Below are 22,384 nucleotides of genomic sequence, written 5' to 3' on the forward strand. Positions count from 1 at the left end.
ACCGGTTGGCGATAAGTTTCCGTTTTCTCCCACTCATCATTTACCTTTGTGAGTATCTGTTGTGGTTCAAATTTAATCTTTGGTTTGAAATTTAAACCAGTTTAAATTTTTCAAACTGGTTTGAAATTTTCAAACTGGTTAGTAATTTTTAACACTTAACTCGTTCTTATTTATTTGTACCTCGTTATAAGTGTGAGATTTTCAACTTCCCCCGTTTTATTTTGTTGGCAGGGTACGTGAACGACCACTGGCAATAAGAAACATATGGAATAATATCTGTCCGCCATGTACTAATTCCTAGGTACTGCATTATATTTGCATTTTGATTTCCCCTCGTACTGAAGACTGCAGATGAAATTAACAACAACAATTTTTGGCAAGATTTCCACATAACCCCATACATTAATTAGGCACAGAGTGTTGCAAAGAAACCTTTATATTATTTTAGTCTTTAAGAAATGGATTGCATAATTAATGTATGGGGTTATATGGAAATCTTTCCACGTCATGATATCAATGGCCACAGGTCTGAAAAATTCAGGGAAAAATATAATTCTTCAAGATTGGCAAAAAGTCAGTTCTTTAAAAGAAGTCGGCCAGAAAAGTGAAGTTTCAAATACATGTAAAGTTTTCATCTTGGCTCAGTCTTCAAGATGAAAGATGTTGACACTTTTCCTTTTTTTGAATTACGTGATGTACATTGTTTAGTTTACTGAGTCGATAGATTCCTTCCCAGAATATCCTTTCCCTTTGGATGGTTTGTGAGTGAAATCGCACATATTTATTTTTCTTCCATTTTCATTGTTTTCTATTTTTTTGAATTCTTTGGTATATCTTTTATGGATGCGAAAGGTGGTGGATTGGTAGAATACAGCATAGTGAAATACAACAACATGCTGATGTTAGGTTTCCAAGACAGTAAATCACTTTTCCAAGTTACCATCATTCACGATCTTTTAATTCATGCATACTGTCTGTGACTTACCAAAAGCATGTATGTATGCCAAAAAAGACCTGTGAAGGGAAGTTGGGGGCAAAATTTCTCAGGTGTAAGTCAAAGAATTTCAAGAAAACCTTTGACTGTGGGAGTCATGAAAGTGAAAAAGTGAGAAAGTTTTGAACTGATCTGAGTTGACTTAACTTGACAAATGATTCGCATTTTTTAGATTTAACATCAGCCAGAAACTTTAATCATCAGTCAGAAATTTAAACTACAATAACAACTGTTTACAAAGTACACAATAAGATCACAGTGAAAGGATTTTAGCAGCAAGTTAGTTATTATAGTAAGGTGATTGCAGGGCACAAGTTATAATTATTGTACATGCATCTTACTTAAGCTACCTAACATATGAACAATTTTTTATTGCTATAACTTATACTCTTACTCTTAAATTCAGAGCTGTTTTTCATTTTACTTCATTTTCAGATCATTATTGAAATAGTCTTGAGTTCCAATGTATGGAGCATTTCGTCAGGTGAGGTAACAGGTTAATGATTAGCAAATGAATGCTTCATTACTTAATTAAGTAGCACCCTAAGCTGCAGCCATTTTTGGTTGCTGTGGCAAAAAGAATCATTTGGGATCTTTGAAATTGGAGGCTTTTTGCAAGCTGTGCCTGAGGCGCGTAGAAAACATTTGTAGCCAGCAGTAACAATTTAATTCTCAATATTTTTTTATCTAAAGTTAAGGACAGTGTCAGTGTAAATGGCTCTTGTCACTGAGCATATTATTTTCCACACACATTGAATTGTGGTGGATATGTGCAATAACCATACCCCTATAAACAGGGGAAGATTTAGCAATCCTTAGTATTTTAAAATGTTTTAGGACTTCCTTTTTTAAAATTTTGGTAAACTGCTTTGAACTTTTTTATAATAAAGACAAAGAAACTTGAAACACTAAATACTGGTCAGAAAACATAAAACTTTTTTTTTCAAAAAAAAAATTAATGCGCACTGTTTCTGAAAATAATGATCAAAATCAGTAATCGTTTAGTGTACTCTAACAGTGTATCATTGCAGCATACATGTAGCCAATAATGTTACAGATTAACCAAATTAAACATCTGGGCCGGGTTGTTCAAAGGCGGGTTAAGATAACCCAGAGTTACCAGGAAATTTAATTGCAGATCTGAAAGCTTTAAAATCAAATTCACTTTAATTCCATTTGTTTACAATTTGATGATTGAATGTTCTAAGAAGAATTGGGAAAATTATCTTAAAATGGCTTTTGAACAGAGAAATATAGAAACCTGGATTAAAATTTAACCCTGGGTTAGCACTAATCGATCTTCGAACAACTGGGCCCTGAAGTATATGTATGAATGCCACCCATTGAAGCCTGAAATTGGGCTTGTGTGTAATTTCTTATGTTGCCAAAGACTTTGTTAACTGAGGTGGAAAGCTTGCCACAAAAAAGCAGGTTCGATTGAAATGCAATGTGAATGTGCCTGTCAAATGTTAATATAAGTAAAATATTGTTCAAGGCCCTAATTTATTGTTCAAAGCTTGGTTAAGATAACCAAGGGTTAGTGTGAAATTTTATTTCAGATCTGAAAACCTAATAAATGATTTGAAATTGTAAGGCTTTTGAGAAAAGAGTAAAGAAGCTGTGATTAAAATCTAACCCTGTGTGAGCACTACTCAGCCTTTGAACAACTGAGCCTTGTTCCATACTCTGGCACTGAATCAAGTCACCTTTAAGTCTTGCAAAAGACTACATGTGAAAACTAAAAATTTTAATAGGAGATGAAACATGCAACCAAACACAACTGACATTTCATTGTTAAGTATTCTCTTCCCAATAAAAGGTATAGTTGGTTTGACATGATCAGTTGTCTTGTTCTCTGCCATATCAGAGAACAAGACAAATGATCAAAACAAACACAATTTTTCATAGAGAGATACCGATTGTGACTTAAATGTGGCGTAGATTGATAGCTTTCTCTTTCGATAGATAGTTCCGTAAGTGTCCTGCGCACTGTAAGCTTTCTCTTTTTCGCAATTGTTTAGTTAGTATCTCGTGCACTGTCAGCTTTCTCTTTTTATCGATTGTTCGGTTAGTATCTCGCGCACTGTAAGCTTTCTCTTTTTCGCAATCGTTTAGTTAGTATCTCGTGCACTGTCAGCTTTCTCTTTTTATGGATTGTTAAGAAAGTATCTCGCGCACTGTAAGCTTTCTCTTTTTTGCAATTGTTTGGTTAGTATCTTGTGCACTGTCAGCTTTCTCTTTTTATCGATTGTTCGGTTAGTATCTCGCGCACTGTAAGCTTTCTCTTTTTCGCAATTGTTTAGTTAGTATCTCGTGCACTGTCAGCTTTCTCTTTTTATGGATTGTTAAGTAAGCATCCCGCGCACTGTAAGCTTTCTCTTTTTTGCAATTGTTTGGTTAGTATCTTGTGCACTGTCAGCTTTCTCCTTTTATCGATTGTTAGGTTTGTATCTCGCCCACTGTTATCTTTCTCTTTTAATCGATTGTGAGGTTAATATCTCATGCTCTGTTACCTTTTTCTTATTATCGATTGTAAGGTTAGTGTCTCGCGCACGGTCAGCTTTTTCTTTGTATCGAATGTTACGTTAGGATCTCGCGCACTGTCAGCTCAGTTTCCTATTTCATCGGTTGTTATGTTAGTTTCTTGCGCACTGTTACGTTTCTCTTTTTTTGCGATTGTTAAGTAAGCATCTCGTGCACTGTCAGCTCTCTCATTTTATCAGTTGTTAGGTTAGTATCTTGCGCACGGTCAGCTTTCTCTTACTGATCGATTGTAATGTTAGCATCTCGCGCACTCTCAGCTTTCCCATTTTATCGATTGTTACGTTAGCATCTCGCGCACGGTCAGCTTTCTCTTTTGATCTATTGCAAGGTTAGCATCTCCCGCACTGTCAGCTTTCCCTTTTTAATGATTGTTAGGTTAGTATCTCGCGCACTGTTAGCTTTTTCTTTTTATAGATTGTTAGGTAAGTATCTCGCGCGCTGTTAACTTTCTCTTTCTATCGATTGTTAGGTTAGCATCGCGCACACTGTTAGCTTTCTCTTTTTATTGATTGTTAGGTAAGTATCCGCGCACTGTTAGCTTTCTCTTTTTTGCGATTGTTAGATAAAGCTAGGTAAGTTTCTCGCGCAGTTACCTTTCTCTTTTTATCGATTGTTAGGTTGGTATCTTACGCACTGTTAGTTTTTTCATTTTATCTACTGTTAAGTTAGCATCTCGCGCACTGTTAGCTTTCTCTTTTTATCGATTGTCAGGTAAGTATCCGCGCACTGTTAGCTTTCTCTTTTTTGCGATTGTTAGGTAAAGCTAGGTAAGTGTCTCGCGCAGTTACCTTTTTCTTTTTATCGATTGTTAGGTTGATATCTTACGCACTGTTAATTTTTTCATTTTATCTATTGTCACGTTAGCATCTCGCCCACTGTCAGCTTTCTTATTTTATCGATTGTGATGTTAGTATCTCACCCACTCTTAGCTTTCTGTCTTTTTCGATTGTTAAGTTAGCATCTCGCGCACCGTCAGCTTTCTTATTTTATCGATTGTTAGGTTAGTATCTCGCACACGGTCAGATTTCTCTTTTGATCGAAAGTAAGGTTAGTATCTCGCGCACTGTTACCTTTCTCTTTTTATCGATTGTTTAGTTAGCATCTCGCGCTCGTCAGCTTTCTTATTTTATCGATGGTTAGGTTAGTATCTTGCGCACGGTCAGCTTTCTTATTTTATCGATTGTTAGGTTAGTATCTTGCGCACCGCCAGCTTTCTTATTTTATCGATTGTTAGTTTAGTATCTCGCACACGGTCAGATTTTTCTTTTGATCGAATGTAAGGTTAGTGTCTCGCGCACTGTTACCTTTCTCTTTTTATCGATTGTTAGGTTAGTGTCTTGCGCACCGTCAGCTTTCTTATTTTATCGATTGTTAGGTTAGTATCTCGCACACGGTCAGATTTTTCTTTTGATCGAATGTAAGGTTAGTATCTCGCGCACTGCCACCTTTCTCTTTTTATCGATTGTTAGGTTAGTATCTCACGTACTGTCAGCTTTCTCATTTTATCGACTGTTCAGTTAGCATTTCACGCACTGTCAACTTTCTTATTTTATCGACTGTTAGCTTAGTATCTCGCGCACTGTTACCTTTCTCTTTTTATCGATTGTTACGTTAGCATCTCGCGCACTGTTAAGATTATCTTTTTATCGATTGTTAGTTTAGCATCCTGCGTACTGTCAACTTCTCTTTTTATCGATTGTTAGGTTAGTACCTCGCGCACTGTCAGCTTTCTCATTTTATCGACTGCTATCTTAGCATCTCTTGCACTGTTAAGAGTCTCTTATTATCGATTGTCAAGTAAGTATCTCGCGCATTTTCAGCTTTCTCATTTTATTCATTGTTAGGTTAGTGTCTCGCGAACGGTCAGCTTTCTCTTTTGATAGATTGTAAGATTACTATCTCGCGCACTGTTACCTTTCTCTTTTTATCGATTGTAAGGTTAGTTTCTCGCGCAGTGTAAGCTTTTTCATTTTATCGATTGTTAGGTTAGCATCTCGCGCACTGTTAGCTTTCTCTTTTTATCGATTTTTAGGTTTGTGTCTTACGCACTGTTAGCCTTTTTCATTTTATCTATTGTTACGTTAGCATCTCGCGCACTGTTAGCTTTCTCTTTTTATCTATTTTTAGGTACGTATCTCGTGCACTGTTACCTTTCTTTTTATCGATTGTTAGGTTTGTGTCTTACGCACTGTTAGCCTTTTTCATTTCATCTATTGTTACGTTAGCATCTCGCGCACTGCCGCCTTTTATATTTTATCGACTGTGATGTTAGCATCTCGCGCACTTTTACCTTTCTCTTTTTTCGATTGTAAGGTTAGTATCTCGTGCAATGTTAAGATTCTCTTTTTATCGATTGTTAGGTAAGCATCTCGCGCATTGTTAGCTTTCTCTTTTTATCGATTGTTCGGTTAGTATCCCATGCACTGTTAGGATTCTCATTTTATCGACTTAACGTTAGTGTCTCGCGCACTGTTAGCTTTATCTTTATATCGATTGTTGGGTTAGTATCTACGCACTGTTGGGATTCTCTTTTTATCGATTGTCAGGTTAGTATCCCACGCACTGGTAGGATCCTCTTTCTATCGATTGTTTCGTTAGGGTTTTACACGCTGATATTCTTTTTTATCAATTGTTTGGTTAGTATGTCGCGCACGGTGAGGATTCTCTTTTGATCATTTGTTACGTTAGTGTCTTGCGCACTGTCAGCTTTCTCTTTTTATCGATTGCTAGGTTAGTATCTCACACACTGTTAGATTTCTCTTTTGATCAGTTGTTAATAATCTTTCGCTTACTAAGTGTTAGATGGATGGCTTTTTACTGTAATATCTCGCGTTTTAGGAAGATAAAATGCGAGAAGTTAGTTACAGCAAGTTGGTAGACTTTTGGCATCGGTTATGTCCGAAAGTTGTTATCGGGAAACCCATGACCGATCTATGCTTAACTAGTCAACAGAACACGAATTAGCTTGTACGGGCCGCAAACATCCCTGAGCACGTGAAGGATGGCTGCACAAAAGCACAGCAGGAGCATTTAGACTACGTCCAGGTCGACAGAGAGAGTTACGGTAAAACTTGTTCAGATGTAGCCACGACTTCTAGTCTTACGGATGAAAAAACGTGTACCGTATTCATTCAGTGGCACTAGGCACTACCCCTTTGACCACATGTGCACTTTCCAAGTAAGTCAGTGTAGCCCGGGCTGATCTCTTTTAAGACCCCAAGAAAGTGTGGGAAATTTGGAGTCATTTGTGAAGCTGCACCACCTTAAGTGCAATATTTGATTGACGAAGCTGCAGCAGTCTGCAAAGGACGCAACGATAAGTTACGTTCACCACTTTTTCGCGCGTCACGGCCTTGGAGAAACAACATTCACTAACATGTTGATAATTTTGCCGCACAAAATACAAACAATTGCTTTTTATGGTATTGAGTCGGGAGGATTGTCACTGAACTTCACTAGTCTATCAAGTACTCTTTTCTAACTGCTGGACATACTAAACTTTGCCTGGATCGTTGTTTTGGAATCCTGAAGAAGTCGTACAAGGTCAGTTTCCTATCGTCGATTTATGAACTTGCTCGAATGGTGGACACCTCAAGCAACACAGGGGTGAACAAAGCCCAACTGGTACCGACATACAATGGCCGAGTCATAGTGCCTGTAGACGGCTGGTGTACTTTTCTGGGACAATATTTCCAAAAAATCGCGAACATAAAAAAATTCCATCAGTTTAAATTTTCCACAGATAAACTTGGTGTCGTTTACTGCGGATAATATTTGACATCTCCGGAACAAGCGTATGTGTCACTTAAGAATGGTGCTGTGATCTCACCAGCTTTAGTTCTTCCGCAGAAGAGTAATCCAGAAGGATTAAGTGACGAACGAAGAAACTACTTGAATGTATAGAGAAGTAAGACAGTTTTGTAAGCCTGGAACAGAAGATTTATTTGCACCAGTTCCATGAGCGAATCGGCGTTTTGAACTTGAATGCTATCACTGTGCATGCAGTAATTTGGCTTAAGTTTTTATTTTTAATTCTATCAAATTTAACCCTAGCTGGCCAACTGCTCAACTGACGAAAAAAAACTCAGGTAGGAAACAGAGCAAATCGAACAGACTGATTTTTTCGGTAATCGATCCCGTTTACACACGATGTCTAGACGAATTCAAAATCTCTCTTCTTGTGTACAAGGTTTCAGGACATGAACGAAAAATTCATAGGTCACTTATATTACAGGGGGCAAATTACGCCTCACGCTGTTTCATAAATTCACGAATCATGCTTGACTTTTAGTAAAATTTACGTGTCACATACAAATTTTGGCCTAATCGCGTATCACGCGTAAACCCTTTGCCACTCTAATAGAGCTTGAAGCATTTGCTGTTGTTGGGTAAAATAGTTTACGCATAAATTATCAATTAGGTAACGAAATGTGATAAATTAATTTTGTCAAACCATGGAAGTCTTAAATTTTGTATACAAAAATGAGTACAAAATACAAGCCTTACCTCCGTTCGCCACCCCTCCCCCCCCTACATCTTCCCTCCGCCGCCAAGTGGTAGTCCGGAGGGAACTACAAAGCTTTTTCAAATGTTGATAACGAGATAAATTTCTCTTAGAAAAAAAAAACAAAAAAACTTTCCACCCTCCACTTTAAAGTGTAATCCTCCCGAAAAAACTATTGGGACAAAAAGAAAACCCTCGGAACTTGTTGTGATTAATTTATGCAAGGAGCAAAGGACGAGGTTATTAATCATTCATTCATGTTTGTCTCGCACGTTGGGTCAGCGTCAAATGTAGTTCAAGGAGTAAAAGTATTTTGCTTCACACAGAGACTCGACATAATCTGCCGGTTTCTTCACTCGTAACTGCTTCTAAGAGTATTTTTGTGAAGGCTGTTTCCTCAGTTCTGGTCCAGCAGCCCAGATATGGAGAAACTGATGTGCTTTTGCAGATTATCAGTAACGTTACACGAGGTGAGAAAGAAATTTGTTATACTTAGTGTTCTCTTCTTCGAAGGTTTAGTCATGTTAAACATGTCTAATTAATCATTACAGAATTGTCACAAGTTATTTGCTTAAAGCGTTGCGTTTGATTCTTGTACTTCGACTTTTCTTATAACTTCGTTTCAATTTTGATTCTATGAATTCTTTTAAAAATTACCAGAGATAACTTTTCATTAAAATTTTTTCTCGTCTTTAAGTTGTATTTGTCCTCGCGTCCTCGCGTTTACAGTTGTAGTTGTGCCTTTGGGGCCTGGGCTTATCGAGTTACCCTACAAGTAAGTAACTTGACCAACTGAGTTTTTTTTCCTCAAAGATTTATTATAAGAGCTTCGATTCGGTGCTCTTAGTTTCAGTGTGTAAAGCTGCTTAAGACATATTCAACGACGAGTAACAAAGTACGACAAATGAATATCGTATTCCCTATTCTCAATATGTTTTTTTTTTATTTTCGGTTCGTGTCTTTTTTCTTTAGGACTGCTGTAATTTGATTATGGAAGAAGGGGAATCCCATGGATTGGCGAGAGTAAGTCAAGTACAGACTTCCATATACACTTATTGCAAAAACGCTTACACCGAAAAAACATGATCCGACCGTGAATGATGAGACCCAAAGGCTTTATGGGAAATGTTCAGGCAGCTACATAATCAGTAATTCACTTTTCTCACTTTTCATGAAAAACCTTTGTTATGATGATCCTTTTCTTCCCAGGTAAGCGTGGATAACTTCCATCATTCATTAAGTACCAATGGTGGTTATCATGCATGTGGGTACCCAAAGGGCTGTGGGGTCTCATCGTTCATTGTCAACTCTTTCTAAGTGTCAACGTTTTTGCTTCGTTTGTAGCTGAAATAAATGAGGGACGGATGGCATGAGGAAGGTACAATGAAAGCATGGAAAATGTCCGTGTACCTAACCATGTAAACTGCTTTCTATGTGCAAAAATAGGGGGAAAGGGGAAAAATATAGACTAACATGGGTGATAAAATTTACTGATGGATGCATAAAATCTACCGGTAACTGCTTTTGAGAGGAAGAAAGCTAAACGGGATCATTATGCATCTTTTCTACTAGTCCTATCCCTAGAGGCCATTCTTAGCATGGACTGTCATTTCATGGTGTGAGACATGTTATTTATCGATGCATTCATTGGATTTGCAGAGTCGTGAGAAGAAAATGAAAACTGAGTTTGTAAAAAGAAGCCTGGAATGTGGAATGCACGGAGGGATGTAAAAGAACTAAGCTTAACGTAAGTTCTTCACTGTGTTGTTTCACTGGTAGCTCAAAGCCAATCATGACAAATAAACATAGAGAACGGCGCCAAAATACTCATTGTGTGCTGCCATTGTTTGAACCATTCCAAACTATTTCGTTGCTATGGCATTGTTTCCGGCGGTTTTTTTTTTCTTTCTTGTTTCTTGCTTGCTGTTGCTTAAGTTTTGGACCCAATTGCTCGTAAATTTATTTTGCTAATAAGAAACTGGACTCAATTCAAATGTACGATCAAAATTTGAAGAGGAAAAAAAAGAAAGAGGGATGTTGGAGATAACTCCTAAACGGCTATGGGGGTTGAATCGGCTTTGGATAAGTGTCAACGTCTGGGGGAGAGAGGTTCAAACGCCAGAGGGGCTCCCTTGAAAAAAAGGGGAGGAGGGGGCTTGGGGCAGGCTATACGTGTAAATGATATCACTCTTCATTTTCACGCACGTGTTTTATTTTAATGGACGATTGAATTGGTAGCTTATTTCCTGGTCCCATAAAATTTTCTGTAGTTCTGGATCTTTCATGTCGAGTAGTACGATTTTCTCGATTGTAGCTATTAACATTCACAAAATTTACGAAATGGTCCGCCTCCCGGCTAGCTCAGTGGATAAAGCACTGGACTGCTGCGCGAGAGGTCGAGGGTTCAAGACCCGGCCGGAACAACACTCAAGGTCTTAAAATAATTGAGAAGAATATGCTACCTTTCTATAACATCAAGAAATGGTGAGATTTTCTAGTCTTCTCGGATAGGGACGAATAAATGGAGGTCCCGTCTCCTCCAGGGTTAGGGGTAGGAGACGTTAATTTCCCACGCACGAGATTACTGTGTGATGGATGTCCTCCCCTGGGGTGGGATGGGTGGGATTTAATGGGTGGACTTCTCGCATGGATCGCATATGTTCCGTTCTAGTCCTACCCTACTGCGGTAATGCAGTGAAAAATGGTTAGAAAAAAATAAATAAATAAAAGAAGGGAAACTCGTGTAGCTTGGCACTTTATATCAAGTCGTAGTAAAATGACGGGCGTTTAGAGAACTTGCAGAAAGTCTTCATCTGATCTAATTAAGAAGCAATTTTTACTCGGTTATTGTTAGACTGGTTAGTTTTGCTGTGTATCAAGGCTACCAAGAGCACGTTAGAAAACACAGACCTTTTTCTCACAGATGACTCTTCGAATAATCCTTTCAGCCGACGCCACATAAGTTGACGACTATGAAGACCCTAATAACACCAGTAGTACAAGTTTGGAACATACCAGACAGCATATCTCACAAAAAATATATATTGAGAAACATTTGACGGTGTTTTTTCTTTGTCTTTTTTGTTTTTTGTTTTTTTTTATTTTTTTTTGTTTGTTGGTTTGGCTTTTCATGTCAATAATTAATTAATGTGTTTATTGGATTTGCAGAATAGAGAGACGGAACTGAAACTGTTACTGGAAAAGAGGACTAAAACTGGAATAGGAAACAAACGAAGTGAAGCAAGTAACTCAGCTAAACGTGAGCTCTTCAATTTTTTGTGTTGTTGGTAAAGAGAGGCAACCATTACCATGCCATGCACCGAACAATTCGAAGCTTCAAACCCCCTACCCCGGGCAACCCACGGGCATTTGATTGTTATCTGTGCCCGGGTGTGGGGAATTTGAGCCCTGCCTGGCTAGGGTGGAGAATTTGAACCGGTAGTGTCAAGTTCTCCAGTGGAATACAGGTGTTTTATCTTTTAATATGGAGGTGTGTAAAGAGGTAAAAAGGTCAACGGAGTTCATTTTCGCAAGCGAATGGCTCAGAAGAAAAGGTCTACAAGGTATAAGTTTTAAAGCTCGGTAAATGAGTGGAAGACGCGATCGCTGATTGTGAAAGAATCAGAAAAAAATTGACCATCAAATTCAGCCTTTGTGTGAAGCAATTGATACAATTTCGGTCTCGAGGCCGGTAATCTTCAAAAGTTCAAGAGCTCGGAGGGGAGGGGTTCCCGGAGGGGTTGCCTGGGGGGGGGGTGTTGAAGCTTCTAATTGATCGACATATTAATCAAGGCAATCCATTACAATACAACTTGGAGAACGTGGCCAAAATCTTCAACGAATGTTTCCATGAGTTCAACAATTACAAAAAGGTATTTTCAAGGTGTCGTATTTGCATTTTCTCTCATTGTTAAGCTCCAGGAATATTCCAGATTGTTGCAAAAATTTCAAGACTGAAAAAATCAATACAATATTGTAAAATAACATTTTCCTACGGTGGAAAATCTGTCAAGCAATTAAACTGCAGTGCCGAAGAAATTTCAAAAATACTTTGCGAAATGGCAGAGGGAAATTTCACAAAGCAGGGATGATTCTCAATCGAAACTGGAGATAGTCTTTACATTGAAAACGGAAAACGTGAGAAAAAAATTGAGTAGAGGTATTTCAAATATGTGGTACAACCAAATGTAAACATAATTTTCATCTCAAATAAGGTCATAGACGTGGTAAATTGAATTACGTGTTTTTTTACTAATCAAACATTGAAGACATATATCTTAGTAGACGTTTTGTTGTGTAGTATCTCTGAGTATTTTTGCGAGTTGTCCCGTATTTTGACGAGCCCGTAGGGCGAGTCAAAATACAAATAATGAGTAAAAATACTCAGCGATACTACACAACTAAACGTCAAATAAGTTATTTATTATCCAACGCATCAGTTTCATATTTTTCACGAGGCAGATGTTCCATAAAATAGCCAAAATATATAGTTTTTTTTACTGTCCTTAAAAAAGGTTTTGATAAGGGTTTTGATAATGGTATTTTTCTTATCCACAAAATGGTTATTGCGTACATATATTTACGAGCTGGATTTCTCAGTTCTAGTCAGTTAAGTGATTGCTTTTTAACCTGATGGCGAACTGCTTAGTTTTCATTAAAATTGGATCTCAACAACATAAACAGCTGATCACTTGATCATGGATTCAAATAAGTTTTTTGGTGTCGTTCAAAATCATGGTGATTTTGAAAATTTTACATCTTTTGCGAGCAATTTCATAAAGAATCAAGAACTCGCAAAGGTTAACAGAAGGCGTGGCTATCTGTTTGAGTAAAATACTTTCCATCGGGAAGAGAAGCTCCAAAACACATACTCTAACTTAAATGGTATTTTCATAATAGAAAGAAAACGTCTCACTAGAATATAAGAAAAATAGTCACTCAAAAGTGTAAGAAGAGAATCTGCTGTGTCTGGTGAAAGATATGATAACAAATTAAGAGATAATGAAATTTAGAAGTCAGTTTTTTAAGGGTGGAATTTAATATTCATGTAGCTATTTCTCTTGATGTATGAAAAAAAAAAACGGAAACTACGAAGCAATAGTTGTGACTTCATTTAATAGGGCGAGCATCATTTTATTTTTCAGTTTTCAAGTACCAACATTTCTCGGGGTGACAAGTTGGTTTTACTTTTTTTTTGAAAAAAAGTTTACAGATCTTTTCTCGGTGCACATTCGGCATTTTCTCGATATTTCGCCAAGTAAATCCCTTCCCAATTGCTTTTAAACCAAAAGTCATTTTTACCAGATATAATGCGAAGATCCTCATGTTCTTCAGATGCTGTAATGGATTTCTTATTTACGTTTGGTATTTATTTGCCTCTCTGTCCTTGTGGTTTTGAGAATGATTCCGGCGCTCGACACGCCGGCCTTTTTGCTCCGCTGTTTATTTGAAGTTGTAGGTTTCCTTTCACTCTTAAATCCGAATATTTTTAATTTGTTTCATCGAGAGAAAAAATTCCAGACAAAATTTCACGGAGATCTTAAAACTAACTAAAAAATTAGTTATTAAAGTGAAAAAAGAAAACTGACCAACGGGGCCCGAGCCCCTACGATGTCCTTTAACAATTAAATTAAAGGACGGCTGGGGGGATACAGCCGCCGTTTAATTTGAATTGTTAAATGTGCACTACCGCTAGACCACAGAGGCTTTTGGTAAGAAATTGCGGCAAAATTACACTAGAAGTAGGTTCGCTCCCGTTATTAGAAACAATAGGTTAACCCAGGACATTTACACCCTCGTAGGAATGTTTGGTAAAAATTCAAATCAAGCGCGTATCAATGTGCAAAACATTTTGAACTGCTGTTTTATAAATGTTCTTTGACTTAAAGGTAAGCTTTTCCAGCCCATATCTATTTCTTGCCATGTCAAGGCAAAACTCGAACTGAGTTATCATTCTTATGCGTTTTCATCCCAAAGGGTTACACAAGGGACCGGGAAAGCGTGCAAACCAAAATAAACATAAAACATTTGTGTTTTCAACATTAATTTCTAGTGTTAGATACCTAAAGAAGATTTGTAGATACCTAAAGAAGATTTGTAGTTTAAACTCTGTATGCAATTGTTGCAGTGCTCTTCAAAACTTTAATCTTTTTTCGATCTCTTTAAGGTTTGAACCCAGACAAGGAGGAGGTTCAAGACATTTGAAAATAAAAAATATAAACTTTTGAGTCGAGAGTGCAACTTTATGTTAGTCGTGTTTTTTTCGTTATTCTTTCCTCTCACTAACCCTGCAGCTACACTGTGAGTCCCTTCCCTTTAATTGATTTATAATAGAATACCACTTTGACAGATACTAGGACGACTTTTACATTTTGATAGACTTTTCACTTGCACTACTACTGCCAGACTTTCACAGATATTTGGAACGACTTTTTATTGCACTGCTACACTTTAAAACCCTAAAAAAAATCACTTGTATAACTACTTTTTACTTGCAATACTGCACTGCACTGCACTTTGACATATTTTTTGAAAACTTTTAGTTAGTACCTCTACTACTAGACTTTGACAGATTTTAGAACAAATCTCTACGAGTACTTCTACTACCGTTAAACTTTGACAGATGTTAGAACAATTCTCTATAGTCATTAGTTCTACTGCTGTTAGACATTTTTTTAAAGAAAGACTTAGTACTACTATTGTTAAACTTTCACAGTTTTTTAGAACGACTGTTTACTACTTCTGTTAGACTTTGACTGTTTTCTAAAAAAGACTTTTTACTTTTATTGGACATTAAACTGTTTTTACAACAACTTTCAATGATTATTAGTTCTACTGCTTTTAGACTGACAATTTTTTTAAAGAATGACGTTTTACTACTACTATTAGACTTGGAGAGTTTTTCATGAACGACTTTTTACTGCTACTGTAAGACTCATGACACTTTTTAAGAATGACTAAGTACTACTACTGTTAGACTTTTACAGTTTTTTAATGAACGACTTTTTACGACTACTGTTAGCCTTTAACAGATTTTAGAACAATTTTCTATAATTATTAGTACTACTGCTGTTAGACAAAAGAATGACGTATTTAATATTACTACTGTTAGACTTTGACAGTTTTTTAGAACGACTGTTTACTACCACTACTTTTTCTGTTAGACTTTGACAGTTTAAAAAGAGTGATTGTTCACTACTACTACTTCTGTTAGACTGACAGAACAACTTTCAATAATTATTGGTACTTTAAAAAAAATTGTCAGTCTAACAGCAGTAGAACTTTTATTAAAGAATGACTTACTACTTCTATTAGACTTTAACAACGACCTTTTTTCTAGTACTACTACTTTTAGACTTTGACAGTTTTTTCAGAACGACTTTTTACTACTTCTACCGTGTTTTTAAGAACTTCTTATTTGTGCACGATCCTCGCAGTAAAGAGCACTATTTAAGCAATAGTGAAAATCAGACCTGATTCGTTGTGTTTGAGTAATGCTTCTATTAGACTTTTTTTAAGAACGACTTTTTACTACTACTGTTAGGTTTGACAGATTTTGGCAACTTTTATTAGTTCTACTACCGTTAGACTTCACATTTTGTTTTGATAGAACTACTATGCTGCTAGATATTTTGAACAACTTTATTACAACTACTTCTAGACTTTGACAGAACAAATTTTCTAATACAACTACTGCTGCTGGACTTTGACAGATATTTTGAACATATTTTTGTTAGTACTACGCCTACCGTTAGACTTTGACATTTATGAATGACATCATTTGTACAGCTAAATTTTTGGTAGAGTTTAAAACGACTTTAGAACTAGACTGATCTTTGAAATCGAATTTTTAGTACTCTGACAGATTCAACAAAATGCTTTCGCTCGCAGTTGTTCTATTACTGGAAGACTATTACATTTCAGTTTTGAATGACTTTCCACTTGCACTACTACTGCAAATTGGAGTGAGATATTTGAACCACTTTTCACTTACACTTTTAGAATAAACTTTTGAACTACGAAATAAAGAAGATTTTCTAGGAGTTATGCTTTCTCTAGAAGAATGGCGGAAAAATTCGTTAACTAACTGTTTGACATCGAGATAAGTTTCATTACTCTTTATTTAGCAATGTAACATTTGAATAGAATTTCAACATCCACTTTCTTTACTCAAATACGACTTAAAAACATTTCTTACTTGAAAATTCTTAAGACAGAGACTTTAAAACTTTCTCTCGTTTCTTCTTCAGCAAAGAAATTCAAGCAACCTGCAAAAAAGAATGCAAGGTGAACAGAATAGAAATACAAGTCTCAAGAGGATGAGAATAACTAGCATCAAATTGCTATGCATAACCTATTGTTTCTATGAACAATGGAAGCGAATCTACTTCTAGTGTATTTTTGCCGTATTTTCTTACCAAAAGCCTTTGTGGTCTAGCGGTAGTGCACATTTGTCGACTCAAATTAAACGACGGCCGTATCCCCGCCGTCGTTTAATTTAAGTTGTTAAAGCAACTCCAAGGGGCTCAAGGCCCCGTTGGTCGGTTTTCTTTTTCCTTTTAATCTTTAAAGTAGCAGAGATTAATTTAATTTTAGGAGATCCGAGAATTTTTTTCAATAAAATATTCTCGAGGCTTTTAAAATCAAACTAATTTTTGCTTCTTTTAAGATTAAAGCTCCTCATTATTGCAAAGTTACAGCTTAAATTTAAACGACGATGGGAGGATATGGAAGTCGAACAAGCCAGGCAATGTGCATTAATGCGAGAACAATGGCGAATAAAAAGCAAAAGTTGCCGTAATAAAAGAAGAATATCTCTGAGGAAAGAAATTATCAAAAAATGTAAAAATAACAATTGTTAAACCGATATAGCAGAGCATTTCCTCTTCCAAAATCAATCAACTTTTTCGTGGAGACGTTTCGTTCGTTTCAACTTTCTCTAATGATGGACACTTTTTCACCTTTAACTGTTTTAATAGTTAAATTAGATACTCTCAATGAGATAATCTTAAATTTATTTAAAAAGAAAATTGCTCGAAATGAAGCAGTTCTAATAACTTCTAGATGTATGTTTTATAAGAGTTAAGAAATCTTTGTATTAACTTTTTATTTTTTAAATTTTTCACTGAGAGAACTTCTACCTCTGTTCAGCAAGAATGCGATTTTAAAATTACTATTTTTAGTTCAACATTCCTGTCTCTTTTGGAAAATTAATAATTAAGTTAAGAAAGGTTACCATTTTTCAGTCTGCAGTTTTAAAAAAAGTACATGTTCTCTCTTTGATAGACAGTGGAGAGGCTGATAGACCGCTAGAGGTCCAAAGGAACATATCAAACTCTCTCCTGTAAGATTTCAATCTGAAAGGCTTAATGAAAATAAAGCTGATTTTGTTCCTAGAAAACAAACAAATACATTTCGTAATATTTATATTTTTCTACTTGGTTTTCCTTTTTTTAAAAACAATTCTTTGACGATGGAGTCAGGACGTAAAAATTTCTGCCATTTTGGAGTTTAATTCTGTCCTATTTATTGCAAAAACATCTTCATGGTTTCATCAAAGTGAATTGCTTGATTTAGAAAAGGCATGGACTTCAATTATTTTTTACATTGTCCAAAATTGGGATTCTGCTTCTATTGAGTTTCCCATTTGAGATTTATTCAGCCTTTTTTATAGTTTCAGTTGTTCCATAATATAAATATCATGATCTATTTGCATTAACAAGACACAAAATATGTTTGCCAAACCGTCCTTTGAGGCCCTGTGGTGTATCTATTGATTTAAAGAAGTCTAATTTCACAAACAGAAGCGTTTCTTTGAAAGAGTAAACAACACCTTTTCCAATTATGTTGAGAAGTTCTCCATTATCCCCACGCCATAGAGTTTCTATCAAAAATGTATTGCGACAAAAGACGTCGAAACATCAATGTAATCTTTGTGCGCTGATTTACAGCTGCTGCTATAGAGCAGAAAAAACAGCACTTTTGTGTTTGATAAGAACTCTTTGACAACTCAAGACCCTTTACCTAGACACCCCAAACTCTTACTGAAGGCTAACGTTTCAATGAATAGAATCTTGGTTTTTGTGCTCCAGGCATTACTCCCAAATTCTCTTGTTTTCTTAGGGTATGCTCAAAAGGAGACATGTGGGTAGTGAACGAAACCCTTCCAGGAAGAAAATGGTTAATTAAATCAAGCCTTCAGAAACGCATACTACCCTGATGTAGGGAAGTCTTTTCAATTTCGAAAACAGCTTTTTATCACGAAACCCGCGTATCTCCACTAAAATGGGACCGAAGCTCTGCGTGCCGTCGCGCTAGTTTGCTGACGAGATTGACGGGAGATAAAAATAACTGCTAATGTGGTATAAATTGGCCACAATAGTGACGCTTTTATTTCACCCCACATCACGAACATTTATATAATAAATATCACGCAATCTCTTAAGCAAAGGTGGGGTTAAATATCGGCCACCGCCACAAGAATGTGGCAACCCCTCCAAGACGACCGCAGAGCTTGGAGATCAACGGTAACAAACCTAATAGAACAAACCTAATAGGACCGTAACGATGCGAGCCCATGACTGACCATCGTTACGTTCCACATGAAAACGATAAAGCTGTGTAAATGAGATAAGCGGAAGTGGGGACAGCCCGAGTAAACGATGAAAGCAGTCTGGAAAGCGTATCATTATCCAGACACAGACAACGTAACCGAATAAAATTTCTGTAGTCGTTAAGCAGTCGAGAATGAACCGACAGCCCAATGCCTGACTCGATTCATCCAGGACGCAATCTAGTATTAAATGTGAGCTTGTCGAGCATGAAAGGATAAATTACTCTAAAAGGAAGAGGCGAACGAAAATTAGCAAACTAGGAATGGACAGCCGTACAATTGATCAATTACGCTAAGGCGAATGCACCGCAGGCAAGAACAGGAAGAGCGTAGCAGCTCATGTCTGAACTACATCATGATTCATTCATCCCCAAATACGAAATTAGTTGGCATTTAAAGTGCCCGACCTGATGTAGAGCTTGAACGCGTCGGACTTCCAGCGACCAAGAGCCCGGATTTGAGCGTCGGAGAGACCATTCTCAGCGGCAAGACAAGCGGCCCCTATGTGTTCGGATGTTAACACGATGGAAATGAAGGCGAGAAGGACCAGGAGAGAAACTGACCTTGCCTATAACCTTGGTGCTATTTGATCTGACCTCATTTGATTGGCTTAAGATCTGTGATTGACAATGCTCCTTGCCTCATGCAAAGGCACACCTAAAGACTTAACTCTCTATGACGGGCCTCGAGATAAAATCACATTACGCTTTCGTCATAATGTTGGCCTTTTTGTACTTCTCGCAAGTAAATCTTGATCAACCTCGAGACATCCAATTTTCTTCAAAAACCAAATGACAATTTTTTTTTCAGTGGTCTCATAAAAGAAGCTGCCTTGGAGTGAAACCTCGTCCTTGTAAAAGTAAAAGTAATTTTTTTCAGTTTATCCACTTCTTCGTTTGTTTTATAAGTATAAGCAAATTATAGCTTTTTATTTTTTGCGACACATTTTCCCTTGAAAAAGCCCTTTAAAATTTGTTCAGAAGAGCTACCCAGTTAAAAACTTTTTTTTGTATGAAAAATACTTAATTTTATAGTTGAAGGTCTCATTAGTTTAGCAAATTTCACTCTTCATATCATTTCGAAACCTTTTTCTTTTTGGATGAAAAAAATCCACTTTTACTCAAACAAAGTCTGCTGATCTATGAATTCATTTTTAAATAAATTGCAAGTGACAACCGGGATTAAGAGAGGAGGAACCTTGACTTTGTAACACAATTTTCAAACATTGACATCCGCTTTGTGCGTCGATGCACAGCTAAAGTACGAAGAGAAACAATGTCATGTTCTATGAAAAGACGTCAATTTTAATAGCTTGGAAAGGTATCCCTAGCACTAAAGAGATGACTGTCGTAGTTATAAAAATTTTGGATCGGGGTCACGATCTTGCTCGTCAACTCTTTTATATAGCAGACTTATAAAGGTCATTCGCTCTGACGAAAGGGCTAGCGCTTGAGACGTCAGCTTTGTAACTCTTTATGGTGGCCAACTTATACTATCAATGCAACTTAGTTGATAAAACCGTAATTACCTTGTTATACTTGCTCACCGACACAGCACCACAGTTTCTTTAGAAACTTACCCCCTTTATTTGAGGGACCTTCATGGAGGGGTTGATTTTTTTTTTTTCAACAAAAGTTTTTTTGCCTTTGAATAAAAAAAATAATGTCATCGATTTTATTTGCAAATAAAACCCGAATGAAATAAAACATCCAAGAAGCTCCTTCGTTTTGTTCAGCGTACTTACATGAATTTTTTCCAAACTGTTTAGTTCACTTCAAAAGTTCATTAATAATTAATGTATATATTATTTGAATGACAAGGTACCTACTGGATGTAAATTGTTATGTAATATCTCAAATGTATAAGTTCCAGTGCAAAGTAAGTTTTTTGACTCGACAGACTTGACTTTCCCATCACAGTTTTTGCATTAGAAACAATAACGTATTTGATTATCTATCTCTTACATCATGTGTTTCTCTTTAAAGATTTAAAATGACGAGTACTTTCCAGGTTTAGAAATGCCGTTTCTGTGTTAAAGGCTGTCTTTCTTGATGAAAAAAAATTCCTCTCGATCAGAAAGGGTTTTCTCATGCAAAAAGGGCCAAGGCTCTTCTCAAAAATAAAGAAATTCCATTCATCTCTGTCAAGAATTCTTTTTGCAGAGCCAGAGAACGTATCCCTATCAACACCCCATGACATTCAGCAGAGAAGGAAATCAGTTCTGTTTGCAAAACAATCCTGAAAAATACAATAAAAGTTACATTCCTTCACTTTAATCAGTGTCTTGCTGCTAGGTTTTTCAATTTTTTCGATGATGACCTATACATTGCTTGAAACACTAGCTGCATTATGACAAAAATTTGTATTCTTAATAAATTAGAAATGCAAAATTTCTTTCTTCTTGCTCGAAAGTATTGTTCTTCTTTCTCAACACAATCTTTTGCTTTACAATAGTACCGTAACCTGCATCTTTTGTATCACGTTTCTCTTTAGACCACATTGATTTAATAGCCCATTTGCGAATTACCCTCGGCCTCATTTTCAAAACGAGTCCTCGTGCTAAGCCATTCATATCATAATAAGTTTCCATTCACATGCAAGTTAGACTCGTTTTGAAAATGAGGCCAAAGGTAATTTGCAAATGGGCTATTCGTTCAGTAACAGTTTGGTGTGATGAGTGTACTCCTTTTCTCGATTGAAGAATCACTATCCAAGTTTAAAAGAGGATTTTTCTAGGTTTAAAACTATTTTTCCTTGGTTCTCATTTAGAAAATTACTTCCCCTACACAAATTTTCCTTGAAATACATGTTTACAAATGTTTAGACGTACGTAGAAGGCTTTGGAGGTACGTGCAAGAATGTTTCACGCCCTTCCGAGAAAGAAGGTTGTTGGAACAGATCAACGCCCAAGGGACACCGAAGAGATAAATTCAAGGAACATATTCGTTATTTCCACAACAGCCTTTTCTAACTTTAGAAAATAAGGACACTTATCAAGGTTTGTTTGCAAGCAAATTTGCCAATATATCAGACATCGAGCAAATTACTTCGCTAGCTTCACTTGATTCCATTGAAACTTTTCTTCCAAAGCTTTTCACCTGATTGAAAGTTCTTTGATGACTTATTCATTGGCTAGAACAATTTCTTAGAGAGCGGTTCCATCATTTAGAAATTGATTGAAATTTAAATGATGTCCTGACTTTGTATCAAAATTCTCACCGTAATTTTTGTCGGATTTTCTTAGAGGTGCAGTTTTATATTTGTCGATTAAAACATGTGCGTGTCACTTTCATCAAAATGAAGTCATCCCTTATTTAAATTTAGAACTTGTCTTTCTTGATTGAAAAGTTTCATAGCACTTCAAAAAAGTAAAATTTGGTTTAACGATGGTATATACAAAGCAATTTGGATATATCAACAAAGTTGAAATGGTAAATTGGCCACCGTAACGATTACAAAAGCTGACGTTTCGAGCGTTAGCCCTTCGTCGGAGTGATGGTATATACAAAGCAACTCATTTGTTCTTATTAAATGTACGTGCAATGTTCTTTAAAAAGAACCCTGTCTGCTCGACTGAAAAAGCAAATCATAGGAAAACCAATAAAAAATTTCCTTTTCAAAAAGTTATCGTTGGCAACATGGGCTTAAAAAGGCTAATCTTCATGCCTCATGCATTTCCGTAATTACAACATCGTATTGTTTTTCAAAAATTGATTTGGTACCCCAAAAA

General features: G+C 36.5%; 1 long non-coding RNA gene and 1 pseudogene across 5 annotated transcripts; both read left to right on the forward strand.

Moving 5' to 3' along the window:
• Positions 1–21: 21 nt before the first annotated feature.
• Positions 22–14,274, forward strand: LOC148725501 (uncharacterized). 5 transcript variants are annotated; one of them, XR_015990826.1, is made up of 10 exons: positions 29–137; positions 232–301; positions 1,430–1,478; positions 8,369–8,512; positions 8,740–8,817; positions 9,015–9,065; positions 9,702–9,789; positions 10,357–10,526; positions 11,211–11,301; positions 14,209–14,274. It is a non-coding gene; the product is annotated as an uncharacterized LOC148725501 (long non-coding RNA). The 5 variants fall into 5 exon arrangements; XR_015990824.1 differs by having other exon boundaries at positions 39–137; positions 9,015–9,074; XR_015990822.1 differs by lacking the exon at positions 10,357–10,526 and having other exon boundaries at positions 22–137; positions 9,015–9,074.
• LOC148725502 (uncharacterized) lies at positions 6,386–7,993 on the forward strand (annotated as a pseudogene).
• Positions 14,275–22,384: the final 8,110 nt, after the last annotated feature.

Source organism: Stylophora pistillata, chromosome 8 (assembly GCF_964205215.1).
Source record: "Stylophora pistillata chromosome 8, jaStyPist1.2, whole genome shotgun sequence".
Lineage (NCBI taxonomy): Eukaryota > Metazoa > Cnidaria > Anthozoa > Scleractinia > Pocilloporidae > Stylophora > Stylophora pistillata.